Source organism: Anabrus simplex, chromosome 2, assembly GCF_040414725.1.
Source record: "Anabrus simplex isolate iqAnaSimp1 chromosome 2, ASM4041472v1, whole genome shotgun sequence".
Classification (NCBI taxonomy): domain Eukaryota; kingdom Metazoa; phylum Arthropoda; class Insecta; order Orthoptera; family Tettigoniidae; genus Anabrus; species Anabrus simplex.
In genome coordinates this window covers 186,778,776-186,794,664 of record NC_090266.1, presented here as the reverse complement: position 1 = coordinate 186,794,664, position 15,889 = coordinate 186,778,776, and positions in this window count along the sequence as shown.

The window sequence follows — 15,889 nt, the reverse complement described above, 5'->3', positions numbered from 1 at the left end:
AGACATAGCGCACTGTAAACACATCTTGCCAGCAAGGGATCTGTACCTTATGCAAATGAAAAAGTTAATTTTAATCTGGCAGGCTTGATCTACATATTAACAGATTTACTTCCCATTAAGGTATTGTAATGATAGCAGACGGTCTCAACACCAAACTCTGGGACTATGATAGACCATAAGGTAAGGTAAGGGTTGTTCTGCCCGAAGGCAGGTCCGAACCTCCGCAGAGGTGTTCCTGAGCCGGAGTTTACGTGCGGTAGGGTGGCCAATTCCTTTCCGCTCCTCCATTCCCTTACCCCCCACGAACAGCGCGTGGCAACCCATCCAACTCCTGACCACGCCCAATGTTGCTTACCTTCGGAGATCTCACGGGATCCGGTGTTTCAACACGGCTACGGCCGTTGGCATGAAAGACCATAATAATGCCACATTTAAATACAATGGATCAACAGTCAACCAGCTGTATTTTATTAAGTCATATACAAATATTTCATAAATTGGGGACATAAAATTAAAGATTCTCATATTTGAATTTTTAACATTGTTGTATTCTTGTACTGCCATTTTGTCCGCAAATTGTTGTCGCATAGTTCATTTTCAATAAGTTGCTGATACGCAGACATTTCATAGAATCGGCATATAATATGAAGGGAATTTCATGTTTGAATTTTCTGACATTGTTGTATTCTTGTATTGTTAATTTGTCCGCAATCTGTCGGCACATAGTTCATTATAAATAAGGTCTTTGATACATGTAATTTTACTAACAAGCTTAAGAAGAGAATTTGTTGTTTTCTAGAAACATGTACTTGTGTTTGTATATCAGTATGTATATAAGTAAATTATAGTTTAAATAATAATACATTCTGAATTGTATTGACTAGGCGGAACCTAGACACAATTAACTGTTATAAAATGAAGTCAATCCGCCTCTGTGGTGTAGTGGTTAGTGTGATTAGCTGCCACCCCCGCAGGCCCGGGTTCGATTCCCGGCTCTGCCACGAAATTTGAAAAGTGGTACGAGGGCTGGAACGGGGTCCACTCAGCCTCGGGAGGTCAACTGAATAGAGGTGGGTTCGATTCCCACCTCAGCCATCCTGAAAGTGGTTTTCCGTGGTTTCCCACTCTCCTCCAGGCAAATGCTGGGGTGGTACCTAACTTAAGGCCACGGCCGCTTCCTTCCCTCTTCATTGTCTATCCCTTCCAATATCCCCATCCCCCACCAAGGCCCCTGTTCAGTATAGCAGGTGAGGCCGCCTGGGCGAGGTACTGATCATTCTCCCCAGTTGTATCCCCCGATCCGATGTCTGAAGCTCCAGGACACTGCCCTTGAGGCGGTAGAGGTGGGATCCCTCTCTAAGTCCGGGGGAAAAGCCAACCCTGGACAATAAACAGATTAAGAAGAAGAAGAAAATGAAGTCAATAGGACCATTAGTGGCCATCATGGTCAAGTTAATAGATACTATGTAGAGTTGTCTAAAATGAGTTCTGACTTGGAAATAAAGCGTTCGCATAACATATTTTCTTCTTCTACGTGTGAGCTGTATTCTGAAAATTTGGCCGTACCTTATTGTTACACCCAGTTTATAAATGAAATGAAATGGCGTATGGCTTTTAGTTCCGGGAGTGTCCGAAGACAAGTTCGGCTCGCCAGGTGCAGGTCTTTCTATTCGACACCCGTAGGTGACCTGCGCGTCGTGGGGAGGATGAAATGATGATGAAGACAGCACATACACCCAGCCCCCGTGCCATTGGAATTAACGAATTAAGGTTAAAATCCCCGACCCGACCGGGAATCTAACCCGGGACCCTCTGAACCGAAGGCCAGTACGCTGACCGTTCAGCCAACGAGTCGGACAGTTTATAAATGAGATGGAGGGAACACTTACTGCCGACAGAGTTGACCGTGCGGTTGTGAGCTTTCGTTCAGGAGACAGTGGGTGCGAACCCCACTGTCGGTAGCCCTAAAGATGGTTTTCAGTGGTTTTCCAGTTTCACACTAGGCAAATGCTGGAGCTGTTACCTTAATTAAGGCCACGGCTGCTTCCTTCCCACTCCTAGCCCGTCCCTATCCTATCTCGGCGATAAGACCTATCTGTGTCGGTGCCACTTAAAGCAGATTGTAAAAAAACTTTTAATTCAAAGAATAGATTATAGAAAATAAAACTCGGAGAAGAAATACTGCGTGATCTGTAGAGGCTGACAAAACCAAATTTTCAGTTAACACCAAATAATCCACTGATTGAGAAAAATAAACTTGGTAAAGGGAAGGCATATTTGTAGAAGATTCGCATAAGTTGAAAATCATCTGCCATAAACTCTAGAGGTTAACCAGATTAACAATAATTTGAAGTGGCTCATGACATTCCCCATATTCTGTTTGAGGAGATATCGTGTACAAACCAGTAGCACCAATGCTCATTGAACGTCAATTTCTAGATTTAATCCCCTTTTGTTGGACAAAGCATCAAGTATTGAAGGAACAGTGGATGTATGGCCGCTCAATGGAAGAATAACTGCATGGTATTTAAGTTCCTCGCATGTAATATTTGATCACCTTCAATGTTATTAGTATCAAAATATAATCCACCTTTAATATAGATACAAAACCTGTGGATACCCACAATAAACATTATATCAATAGTTGGACATGAAGCCATAGACTTTTTTCTTTCTTTCGTGACTGTAAGGAAACAGGAACATGGGTGTTGCAAGTTTATTTTAAGCACTTGACTTCAGTTGGGACATGGGTCGTTATAAGGCTCCGCAGATTACTCGGAGTTTTCTTACAGTCTGGATGTTATTGATGATAAAATGAGCATTTTATGTCGGTTGAAGGACTGATGGATAGCGTGCTCTTAAACTGACGTTCTTGTATCTTAAGCACACCTGTGCCGCTCGTAAAATCGGATTTGGTAATGTTCCTAAATACAGTTCACATTTACAGGATTCCCCTTTTCTTAACATCAGTACATGCTGTTTGTGTATTTATTTCCTTACCGCTGCACTGAATTAACTTTTGTAATTAATCTATCACCGGTAAATAACATGACAAACAACAGCTTATTACAAGCACAGCTTCATAATATATATTCATTGCACGAACGTGATCAGCATAGCCCTAAAATCGTTTACAAAATCACCAGGATGCCACTTTAATGCTTTTTAGTCCGTCTAACACTAATTATAACACCTATAACACTATTTATTTTTTATTTATTTATTTATTTATTTATTTATTTATTTATTTATTTATTTATTTATTTATTTATTTATGATCAGCAGCAACATAACACCGAATTACAAAGATACGTAAAATGTACAAAGAGTTATTTATCTTAAATGATAGTCGGACTGAGTGGCTCAGACGGTTGAGGGCTGGCCTTCTGAACCCAACTTGGCAGGTTCGATCCTGATTCAGTCCGGTGATATTTGAAGGTGCTCAAAGACGTCAGCCTCGTGTAGGTAGATTTACTGGCACGTAAAAGGACTCCTGTGGGACTAAATATTCAGGCACCTCGGCCTCTACGAGAAAAGTGAAAGTAGGTAGTTAGTAGGACTTAAAGCAATTATTATTATTATTATTATTATTATTATTATTATTATTATTATTATAAAATGAAAAATATACAAAAATTTACAAGGATCACGAATATACACAATATAAACAGTACAATCCCATATTTTACATACTGAATTTTTGTAAACAACGACATAAACAAAGGAAAATTCACTTAGATACAAGGGAAGTGACAGGAAAGAACCGGAAGGACAATTAAGTTACGTGAGAACTATCATGACACAAGGAAGGATACTATAAGGAGATATCTAGGTTACTGTTGAGAGATAAGGTATTAAACATGGCTGGAGTACGTATAGAGGACTTTTGGGTAAGGGATAGCCGGGAGTAAGGAAAGTGGAAGAGGTTCTTCATTCTGTTACTACGGGAAAGGACGTGGAGGGGAATAAGGTAACTAATTCTGGTAACCTAAATAAACCAGTAGCTGCTTTGTGACATACCTATAAAAATACTGTTTTTTGTGTATAAACTGTATTTAGGAACATTACCGTAGCCGATGTTACGAGCAACACAGGTGCGGTTAAGGTACAATGGCTCCGAAAAGAACTACACTTTAGCAGCACCTTATTCATTAGTCATTCATCCTAAATAAAATGGTTATCTTATCATAAATAAGACCCATACTATATGGAAACACCCAGTATGGCTTCATTTTTAACAAATGAATGAATCACCTGGAGATACATGTCGATGGCTTTCTTTTAAAACCTCGTATGTCCGAATGCCCTTCCTACTAATTATATTCTTTGAGACTAGTCACACCTCCCAGCTACATATTTATATACAGTCCATCAGGATAATTTTCGTTGTGTTCTTTTTCCTATTCTAATGAGTAAAGGAAAATGGACCTTACCACACCGTGTTGGAGGGAAGTTGTTTGTATGGCAAATTTACAGTACGCACTGTTACAGTACAATGTATTTAAGTTTCATTTTCCTTTACACGCCGCCCGTTCTTTGAAAGTCTGTAAGTGAATGTGTTTAAAGGCAGCCAGGGTTTTTCAGTAATACTTCTAGTTATTTGTTTATTTCCCCTCGCATTTGAAATACATTTTCAGCTTATTAGGTCGTGTTGAGAACATGAAAAACGCCAACCAGACACTATAGGAACCGAACACGCTACATTCCGATTTCAAGTCGAATGCTCTATCGATTGAGTTGTGGCGGCCTAGGTCATATTTATTCTGTTGGAACAATGCAGCACATTCAATTACAATGCGGTTGTGAACAGTAAATATTAACTTCAATTGGCCCACAGCAGGTGACAAGCGCGCACTCTACAGTTGTGCTGGCTGTAGTGTCAGACTTGTAGATCAGATCCTTTCCAACAAATCAAATATGACTCAGGCCACCATAGCTCAATTGGTAGAATAGCTGAAGTGATATCAGAAGGTTGTGGGTTCGGTTCCCACTGGTTTTCGGCTGGCCATTATTGTTCAGTAGTTAACATGTCTTCACGAAGTACAATATGCAGGCATACTCAGCACGGCCTAATTGGCACAAAGTTTATTTCAAAGCAAAGAGGCGTTAAAACAAATATGTTTCTTTTCCTTCCTGGCGTATTCCCCAACTAAGTGATGTTGGAACTTGTTGTGGATTTGATCCAGTTTCATTGCCGGATGCTCTTCCTGACGCCAAACCTATGTAAGGGATATATTCACTATTGCACGTGTCTGTTGTGGTTGGTAGTGGGGTGTGCTGAATGTATATAAAGAGAAGTGAATTCAAACACAAACACTCAGTTCCAAGCCAGAGAAATGAATCATATACGTTTAAAAACCTCAGTCAGATCGGAAATAAACCAGGGCCCTCTGAACCGAAGGCCAGTACACTGAGCAATCAACCAAGGAACCGGACAAAATATTATTTATTTATTTATTTATTTATTTATTTATTTATTTATTTATTTATTTATTTATTTATTTATTTATTTCATCTTTCTTTCCTTTTTCTTCCTTTCTTCCTTTTTTCTTTTCTTTCTTTCTTCTCCCTTCCTTCCTTCATTCCTTCCTTCAATAACACTTCAGTTGTTACGCACAAGACGTTTTACTGTCTTATTGAGCACTTAGGAAATATCTGTATAACGTAATTACCTTCTGTAGTTTCTGATAGAAGATGTGTGGTAGATTCAGGTGGTGTAGAGCTGTCTGTTGCAGTTTTGATATGCCTCCAGTTGCTGCGATTGCAACTGCAACAATAGTTACTGCTTGCCCTTTCTAGAGGTGTTTGATTTCTCCTGCCAGAAGAAATTTTCTGGATTTGTCCTGGATCTTAGTTTTCATATTGGTCGATTGGTACGCTAATGTCTATGATTCATGTTTACTTATGCAATTTATCTGTGACAATGACGTCAGGTTTGTTAGCAGCTATTGTCCTGTTAGTGATGACAGAGAAATTCCAATACATTTCATAACTTTTATTTTCAGTTATAGCTTGTGCTTGGAGTCTGTAGTATGACTCTACATCCGTAGCTACTTCACACTGCTTACACAATTCTTGGTAGATTTTCTTAGCTTCTTTGTCATGTCCTCGAACGTAGTCCATCTGTGTAAATACTGGGCATGCTTTCAATATATGGTCAATGATTTTATTAATATTGTTCATCATCATGGATTATCACAAATAACAAAACTTAAAACATACCAAAGAATCTAGAGTGTTATTTCTATAAATGACAGGCAAAGAATAGAGGAGCATAGTGATAAACTCGGTTATTTTATTCTATTTCCTTGTGCTTCAAAGGAAAACCGAAGGAACCGAGGGAGTTAGCCATCCAGTTAGGGTCTCGTAGCTGTGAACTTGCACCATTCCGGAGATAGCAGTTTTGAATTCCACTGTGAGCTGCCCTGAAGATAGTTTCCCGTGGCTTCCCATTTTCACATCAGGCAAATACTACGGCTGTACCTTAATTACGGACACGGCTGCTACCTTCCCACCCTTGCGTTGCCAAAAACCCTCGACGTATCAGTATGACATTAGACGATTAAAAAACTACACAAAAACAAGGATATACGACGTATAAAATGACTTGATTATAAAACATTTGTAGCAACGGCTGTTTAACGCTATGTTTCAAATTTTGAGGTTAGTATGTTTCACATTCAAATAACATATCACAGATTAATATAGACAACAACGTGGATTCAGGCAGTTTTGTTCCTAGGACCGCCAATAATATTTTCGCTGTTATTTCTTAAAGGAAGAAGTGATAGCTAAGTCAATTCATCTTCGGTTTCTCACCCATTATGGCCAGAATTCGTATCCCAATTAATACTCATTGGAATTTTGGAATGATTGTTACGTATCTGCGGTTACAATTCCGGGTAAAACTGCTAGCTTACTTACTATTCCATAATTTTAAGTCAGTGCAGATAATAAAATCTACATCAGCATAATTGATTTTGTCCAAATCTTAACAAGTAATACACATAAGAAGTAATGCCAATCGAATTTGTTACGTGGTTTGAGGCGTGTAGTTGTTAGCTTGCATTCGAGAGATAGTGGGTTTGAAGCCCATTGTTTGCAGCCGTGAAGATGGCATTCCGCGAGTTCCCATTTTCGCATCAGACAAATGCTAGGACTGTACGTTAACAAAGGCTTGCTTCCCACTCCTAGCCCTATCCTATCCCATTGTCACCATAAGTCCTTTCTGAGTAAGAAAACATTTTCCCATAACTTCTCCTCAAGTTAATTTACTCGAAAAGAGATTAATTCCTGAAGATTTTCATGGCTACCACTTAAACTTATAGTCGATCATCCCAGAATTACTTCACTTCATCACTGAACAATATTTCTATAACAACACCCTTAAACATTACAAACATTCTCTAGTTATGGATTTCAAAAATATTCCAGACAGATACAGTAAAATAAAAAGTATTCTTAAGTTCAGCCTCCACCCACTGGGTCCTATATATTTTTGACCCTATATAATCTTGCAATTTTTGTGAAAAATGCGGTGCTCACATGAATAATAGTATCTTTCTAAAATTTTTCCTTGGATGAAGGAAATTATGAAAGCCTATGGAGAGTGGAATTCCTATTGACTTCATCTATACAATGGTCCTTTGTAGGACTACGAATAATCCGAAAATAACATCCAGTTCTCAGAATAGGTATAATGAAATAATTCCGAGACACCTAAAGTGAACTAAGTAATGGAGAAGGACCAGTATTTGAAATGTGTTGCTTTGCATGAGAGAAACCCGCACTACTCTTGCGTTGTTCCAGGCGTATTGATGAATGCTGAAGAACATAGAATAATGAATCCTTTTGAGGTAAAATGATAATGAATAATAAACAATTATATAGGTTTGAAACTGCATTAAAAAGGGTATAAAAGAAATTACATGAGCTACTAATCCTGGCATTGGTAGGAACAAACATTAACATTGAGGTACGTACGTTGTGAGCAATCCGCTGAAAGTGACTGGCGTTATTTTGATATTAGTACATTGTACACAACCCACATCCATCGAATTTCTTATTCAGTTACTGCAATATTAATTTCAGTTCAATTCATGTACAGGCTCTTACTGAAATAAGGTCCATCTATCTAACAGGTGATAGAAGAGACTATTCTAAGCAACCTGTGCGAAGAAATTGTCAGCTGTCTTTAAATATAAAACGGAATGTCAAAAAGTAAATGTTGTTAGGTTTTAGTTACTCATTAGACATGACCTTTTCGCATTAATTTATGTTCGATTTCGCGAAGTAACAATTTTTCGCGTTATTTCGCAATATAGGGCTGACCCCATCGCTTAAGTTTTGCGTTTATCATTTCATTAAATTATTCATAACAGTTTAATTCGTGAGATATGTGAGTTATTTATGTGAAAGTTAGGATAAATAAAGAGAAACAATATTGATAATCAGTCATTATCCCTTATGTAATCCTGATTAGAACTATAATATAGCCCTAATCAAGATCACATAACAAATTATCCTTTCACCCTACATGGCCGTAGCTTTCACCTTGTATGGCCATAAAGGGATTTTATACAATATTGCTTCGAAGAGATACTTCTGTCGAAATGAGAAATCCTTATTCTGTCTTCTGTTTCCCGTCACACACATGATATGGGAATACATTTTCAAGATCGTTCTTTTCCATTCATTTCGCTGCATTTTCGCATTTAACGCAAAATAAGTACATTTTGCTTTAAACTGGCTTTGTCGTTTTAATTCTCTGTAATTCGCGAAAAAAATCACTAATTTTTTAAGCAGAATCATGTGATTTGTTAAGATATCTCAAAATCGCTTCAAAATATTTCTTGTCGCGCTTACCGTTAATGCGAAAAAAGCCTGCCTCTAGACATCAGTGTCAGACTAAAGACTCTGTGGCTAGAGAGGTTGGTGCGGGACAACGTCGGTGAGAGGAATTCGTTGCGTAATCCAAACAATACTTTGCCTGTTGGCAGGGGTGAGGATGGGAGAGAGTGAACTGATAACAGCATATTGGTGTTTGTATTGTAAAATCCCAATGTTGTTGTTGTTGTTGTTGTTGTCACAACTTCACACAGAGAATTTTGATATTTGGACCGGTAGTAGGCTACTGTGTTGCCTACCTAGTAAGTGTGGAATCATTGATTGATTGATTGATTGATTGATTGATTGATTGATTGATTGATTGATTGATTGATTGATTGATTGATTGATTGATTGATTGATTGATTGATTGATTGATTGATTGATTGATTGATTGATTGATTGATTGATTGATTTAAAGAACAAAAACATTTTCGAATATCAGCTCTGGTAAACATTACCCCTTCCCTCAAATATTTGCCCAGTGTCTCGAAGTCTCTGAAGAACAGCGACAAAATCCCGAACAGTTGGGTGTATTCGATTGGGAAAGACTTCCCGACAGATTTGTTCCGCCCTTGCTTTATTACATCTTGCTCCACTATGAATTAAAATCATATCACACATTTCATGATTTGATAAGGTCATTTCATTTCGCATGTACTCAGAGGTCGTATGTTTTCGGGCATTCGTTCGACGATTGGGATAATGTTCTGTATCGTCGAATTTTAGGGAAGATATTCAGATGTGTTCCTGGTCGCACCGATATAATTAAGACTGGTCTTGTGCGTCGCGTGCATGTGGCTTCAATACTCGTAGTGCACTTACCTGGAGACAAATGACATAAATTGCATCGTCTTGGAGGGGAGGACGACCTGGAGGAATCACAGCTGTTGGCGTGCTGTGAGTATCCAGGGACTATTGACTTCTCAAAATGATTGGCCGAAGTTTTGTGATTTTTGTTTCCCCTGCGTAATGAAGATAGTAGTACAATTTTTGAAGATGTTTGCTTAGAATATAATCTTCCCATCTTCCAGCACCAGTTCAAATAACGCACCTTGTTTCAATTACACTCTGTATTTGTATGTATCCAAGCTGTTCTGAAAGGCGCACATCCTGCAGTGGTCACACACTGAATAATGTGTGCAATTCAAATATGGTCATTGTCCAGCTCCTTGGCTGAATGTTCAGGGCAGCGGTCTTCGTCTCAGAAGGCCCCTGGTCCGATACCCGGCTCGGTCGGAGGTTTTAAACTTAAATGGTTAATTCTCTTGGCTCAGGGACTGGGTCTTAACTCTTCCCCCCCCCCCCGACCAGCAACTCAGATACCACATCCAACACTACCACCCACCACAATAACACTCAGTTTGCCATACACGGCAGATACCACCCAACCTTGTCGGGGGGTCTGCCTTAAAAGGGCTGCATCAGGCTAGCAATTTCCGCACGGATTAATCATTATTATTAATTGTCATTACATGTTTTCGTCTTTCATCGCCAATTTTGTTCCAGCTATACTCACTCGAAGACACACGACTAGAGGTTTAAGAATTCTTCTTCATTTTCCTACCACTTTTCCCACACCTGTGGGGTCGCGAGTGCGAACTGTGTCGCACATGCGGATTTGGCCCTGTTTTACGGCCGGATGCCCTTCCTGATGCCAACCCTATATGCAGGGATGTAATCACTATTGCGGGTTTCTGCGGTGGTTGGTAGTGTAGTGTGCTGTGTGAATGTGAATAGGAGGGTGTTGGGACGGACAAAAACACCCAGTCCCCGAGCCAGAAGAACCAATCAGAAGCGATTAAAATCCCCGACCCAGCCGGGAATCGAACCCGGGTCCCTCTGAACCGAAGGCCAGTACGGTGACCATTCAGCCAACGAGTCGGACTAGAAGTTAAGCATTATCCGTCTGAAATGTAGAAATCACAACCAGATTTGAAACTGCAAAACACATGATTCTGAAATTAAAACTGTTTGGGGTGTCATGAAGGGTAGTGCATTATGGGTGCTGGTTTGCGGTGCCGAAGGATGGACACTAAATTCTTCGTCAATGAAGAGATTGCAGGCCTTTAAATGTGGATGTGTCGCAGAATGTTGAAGATCCTGTGGGTAGCACATGTAACCAAGGAGGAGGTAGCCAGTCGTTCTGGGTAACCATACCAAGTCTTAACCCTTGCAACATGCTGGAAAACAGCGTATTTCATTCAAAATAACAAATACTGCCTGATATAATTGAGCATAGAAGGCAACGTAAAAGCGAAACATTGATGTAGGTGGAGAAGATTTCTTTTTCGCACTAACACGTCGAAGGTTTTCGGTGACGCAACGATTAAGGTAGGGGGCGTGCCCTTAATTAAAGCACATCTCCAGTATTTGCCTGGTGTGAATGTGGGAAAAACATCTTCAGCGCTGCCGACGGCGGGATTTGAACCCACCATTTCCTGAATTCAAGCTCACAGGTTCGCGACTCTGACTGCAGGGCCAGCTTGTTTGGTCGGAGAAAACTGTCCTGGGCGTGGAACGTACATTAGTGGTCCGACATCCATGGCAATGGTAAACGTAAAATACCCCTCGGTTATCACGAACTTTCTGTGAGGAAATGGCACAAGACGAAGAAGAAGAAAAATGTATATTTGTATGAGTGTACGTTGTTCTACATCGAGCCTCAGAGCACAAAGCTTGCTGCTTAGAGTCTCTCGAATTTCAGGCGTTTGCCGACCCCTTCCCTTGAGTGTAATTCAATTTACTGCCCTCTAACGTAATTGGCTTTAGAACTACATGGGACGATGTTGGATGTGGAGCACCTATGTTAAAGTACTGCCCAGTACTCAATTATAAGGTTATTTGGAGCGACGAATTACTCATTGTATTAACAGTATGCCGGAGCCATGCAGACGTGATCGTATCCGTCAGTTAGGCGCATTTGAAATGTAGCCTACCGTAAGATAAGGACACTAGCTGGTTGCGGAATTGATAGGTCTGAGAAGAGAATGAAATTCTGTATGTCGACTGCATCATGTTTGGCCAAGAAATGGAACGGAAAGATGGAAGTTCTTCTAAAGATAGACATCACTGGTATCTATAAGTATACTTTTACTGACATTCTATGAAATACGGATAATCTTATTCACTTTACGTTATCATTAAAGGTAATTTAACTGCACCTACGGATATTAGAGTAAGCTACAGGGCTTGACGAGAACGGGAAAAAATTCAGAGGAAAGCAGCACGAATTGTTCTGGGTGATTGCCAACAAAGGAGTAGTATTACGAATATTTTGCAAAATTTTAGGCTTGAAGACTTGGGGGTAAGGGGACGAGATGCTCGACCTTGTGATATGTTTCGAGCTGTCAGTAGTGAGTTGGCTTGAAATGACATAAGTAGACAAATAAGCTTGAGAAGAGCTTTTTAAAGTAGGAAAAATCATGATATTATGATGATAGAGTTGAAATTTAAGAGGAAAATTTGGGGCAAATATTCATTTATAGGACGAGGATTAAGGGACAGGAATAAATTATCAAAGAAATGTTCGATGAATTTCCAAGTTCTTCGAAATTGTTAAGAAAAAGCGAGGTAAAATGTTGATAGCCAATCTGCCACCTGGGCGACAGCCCAATCAATCAATCAATCAATCAATCAATCAATCAATCAATCAATCAATCAATCAATCAATCAATCAATCAATCAATCAATCAATCAATCAATAAATCAATCAATCAATCAATCAATCACTACTGATCTGCATATTAGGTCAGTCCCCCAGGTGGCAGATTCCCTATCTGTTGTTTTCCTAGCCTTTTCTTAAATGATTGCAAAGAGACTGGAAATTTATTGAACATTCCGGTTGGTAAGTTATTCCAATCCCCAACTCCCCTTAGTATAAACGAATATTTTCCCCAATTTGTCCTCTTGAATTCCAACTTCATCTTCATATTTTGATCGTTCCTACTTTTAAAAACACCACTCAAACTTATTGGTCTGCTAATGTCATTCCTCGCCATCTCTCCACTGACAGCTCTAAACATACCACTTAGTCGAGCAGTGCGTCTCTTTTTCCAGAGTCTTCAAGCCCAAACCTTGCAAAAAATTTTGTAACACTACTCTTTATTCGGAAATCACCCAGAACAAATCGAGCTTCTTTTCTTTGGAATTTTTCCAGTTCTTGAATCAAACAAACCTGGTGAGGGTCCCATGCACTGGAACCATACGCTAGTTGGAGTCTTACTAGAGATTTGTATGCCCTCTCTTTACATCTTTACTACAAACCCTAAATACCCTCATAACCATGTGCAGAGATCTGTACCCTTTATTTACAATCCTATTTATGTGATTACACCAATGAAGATCTTTCCTTACATTAACACCTAGGTACTTACAAGGATTCCCATAAGGCACGTTCACCCCATCAACGCAGTAATTCAAACTGAGTGGACTTTTCCTAATTGAAGAGTGTAACCCAAAAACCTGCTATGTGCCATTTAAAAAAAATAGTTTTTGCATTACAAACCATCTATTTACCATTGCCATTTCACCGAAGACATGGCTATGTGCCACATTCATCGCAAGATGGAAGCTGTGCTATGTTGGTCGCTAGTTAACCCAGAAGTCTGCTAAGTACCAATAGCTGATTTCAGAAATGGAAAAGACAGTTCAGGTGCTTTGCATGCAAATAATGTTGAAATGGGGGAGAAAAGGAGAAAGGTACTGGCTATAAGTTAGATATGCAGAAGAAATTGAGAGTACGTGGGAAAGCATAAAAACATGTAAGAATGAGATTGAGAAGTTGAAGAGGCTGTGCAAGGCATTTTTACCTGAAGACCTACGTGACAATGTAAGATCTGCTACATATGCTAACAAATTTGAAGTCGTTGATTTAACTGAACAAAATATGTTCATCGACATTCAGTCTGCTGCTGATTCTTTGATAATAACGAAATATTACAGATCTCAAAGGTAACGACATTACGCTTCTCAGCAAAGAATATACATTTAGCGAAATGGAAACTTGGAAAAATGTTAATATTATAAAAAAATGAGGGAAGGTTTCTGACATCAGAAATGTAATATTAAACGGAATTGAAGGGCAAGGAGTACTTAGGAAAGAAATTAATGACTTTGTATCAATGATACCATATTTGGAGGAAAAATACAGACCATTCTATGAGAACTTTTGTCACACAAATGTGGACTGATTTGCTTTTGAGTTTCTTTTAAAGAGCCTGCTGGTACTAAGACTGAAACTAACTTTGGCACTTACCTGATTTTTTAGTGAAAGAGTAGAGACAAATAGCTATGTTCAGTATTTCTCACTTTAACCATTTGTACTAATGTGGCATGCAATATTATAATTAATAAAACATTACAGTCTAGCTGCAATCGTCCATCTATTTAGTGTACAATATATTAGACATTAAATTCTGAAATGAAAACTGCTGGGATTCATTGTTGTAATATAACTCTTAAACAATATTTTGGTACTTAGCAGAATTTTTGGTTACACTCTTAAATTGTGAAACTCACAAGCTGACTTTTAACCCCGTGTATCGTCATCTCTTTGCCTACTGCCCATCTCTCAACATTATCAAAGTCATTTTGCAGTTGCTCACAATTTTGTAACTTATTTTTTATTCTATACAGAATAACGTCATCTGCAAAAATCCTTACCTCTGATTCCACTTCTTTATTCATACCATGCATATATATCAGAAAATATAAAGGTACAATAAAACTGCCTTGAGGAATTCCCCTCTTAATTATTACAGGGTCAGATAAAGATTGCTTACTCTACCTCTCTGAGTTCTATTTTCTAGAAATATAGCCACTCATTCAGTCACTCTTTTGTCTATTCCAACTACACTCATTTTTTCCAGTAGTCTCCCGTGATACACCCTATCAAATACTCTAACACTTCAATAGATATACAGTCCATTTGACCTCCTGAATCCAATATACCTGCTATATCTTGCTGGAATCCTACAAGTTGAGCTTCAGTGGAATAACGTTTCCTAAACACGAACTGCCTTCTATCGAACCAGTTATTAAGTTCGCAAACATATCTAATATAATTAGAAATAATGTTTTCCTAAAGCTTACATGAAATGCATGTCAAACTGACTGGCTTGTAACTTTCAGCTTTACGTCTATCGCCCTTTCCTTTATACACAGGGGTACTATAGCAACTCTCCATTCATTTTGTATAGCTCCTTCATGCAAAGAATGATCAAATAAGTACTTCAGGTATGGTACTATATCCCAATCGGTTGTCTTTAATATAGGCCCAGAAATCTTATCAATTCCAGCTGCTTTTCTAGTCTTCAACTTTTGTATCTTATTGTAAATGTCATTGTTATCATGGGTAAATTTTCGTACTTCTTTACTATTAGACAACTCCTCTATCTGGACATTATCCTTGTAACCAACAATCTTTATATACGGCTGACTGAATACTTCTGCCTTTCGAAGAACCTCGCATACAAACTCCCATTGTTCATTAATGATTTCTGGAATGTCCTTCGTGCAACCAGTTTCAGCCTTAAAGTGCCTATACATACCCTTCCACTTTCAACTAAAATTTGTATGACTGCCAATTATGCCTGTCATCATGTAATCCTTAGCTGACTTCTTTGCTAGATTCAATTTCCTAGTAAGTTCCTTCAACTTCTTACTACACAGCCATTTCTAACTCTATTTCATCCAACCTGCACCTCCTTCTTGGACTCTGTACTTCTCTGTTATTGTATAGCGGATCTTTACCATTGCTTACCACCTTTAACGGTAGAAACCTGTTTTCACATTCCTAAGCAACTGCTTTAAACACATCCCAGAGTCTGTTTACATTTTTATTTACAGTTTTCCACCGATCATTATTTCTTTTTGAAACTCCATCATGCCTGTTTTACAGCCATATGGTATTGCCTAATAGTCCTTTATTTAATACCTTCCTTTCTATTACATTTATTCTTAACTACGACAAAAATAGCTTCGTGATCACTAATACTATCTA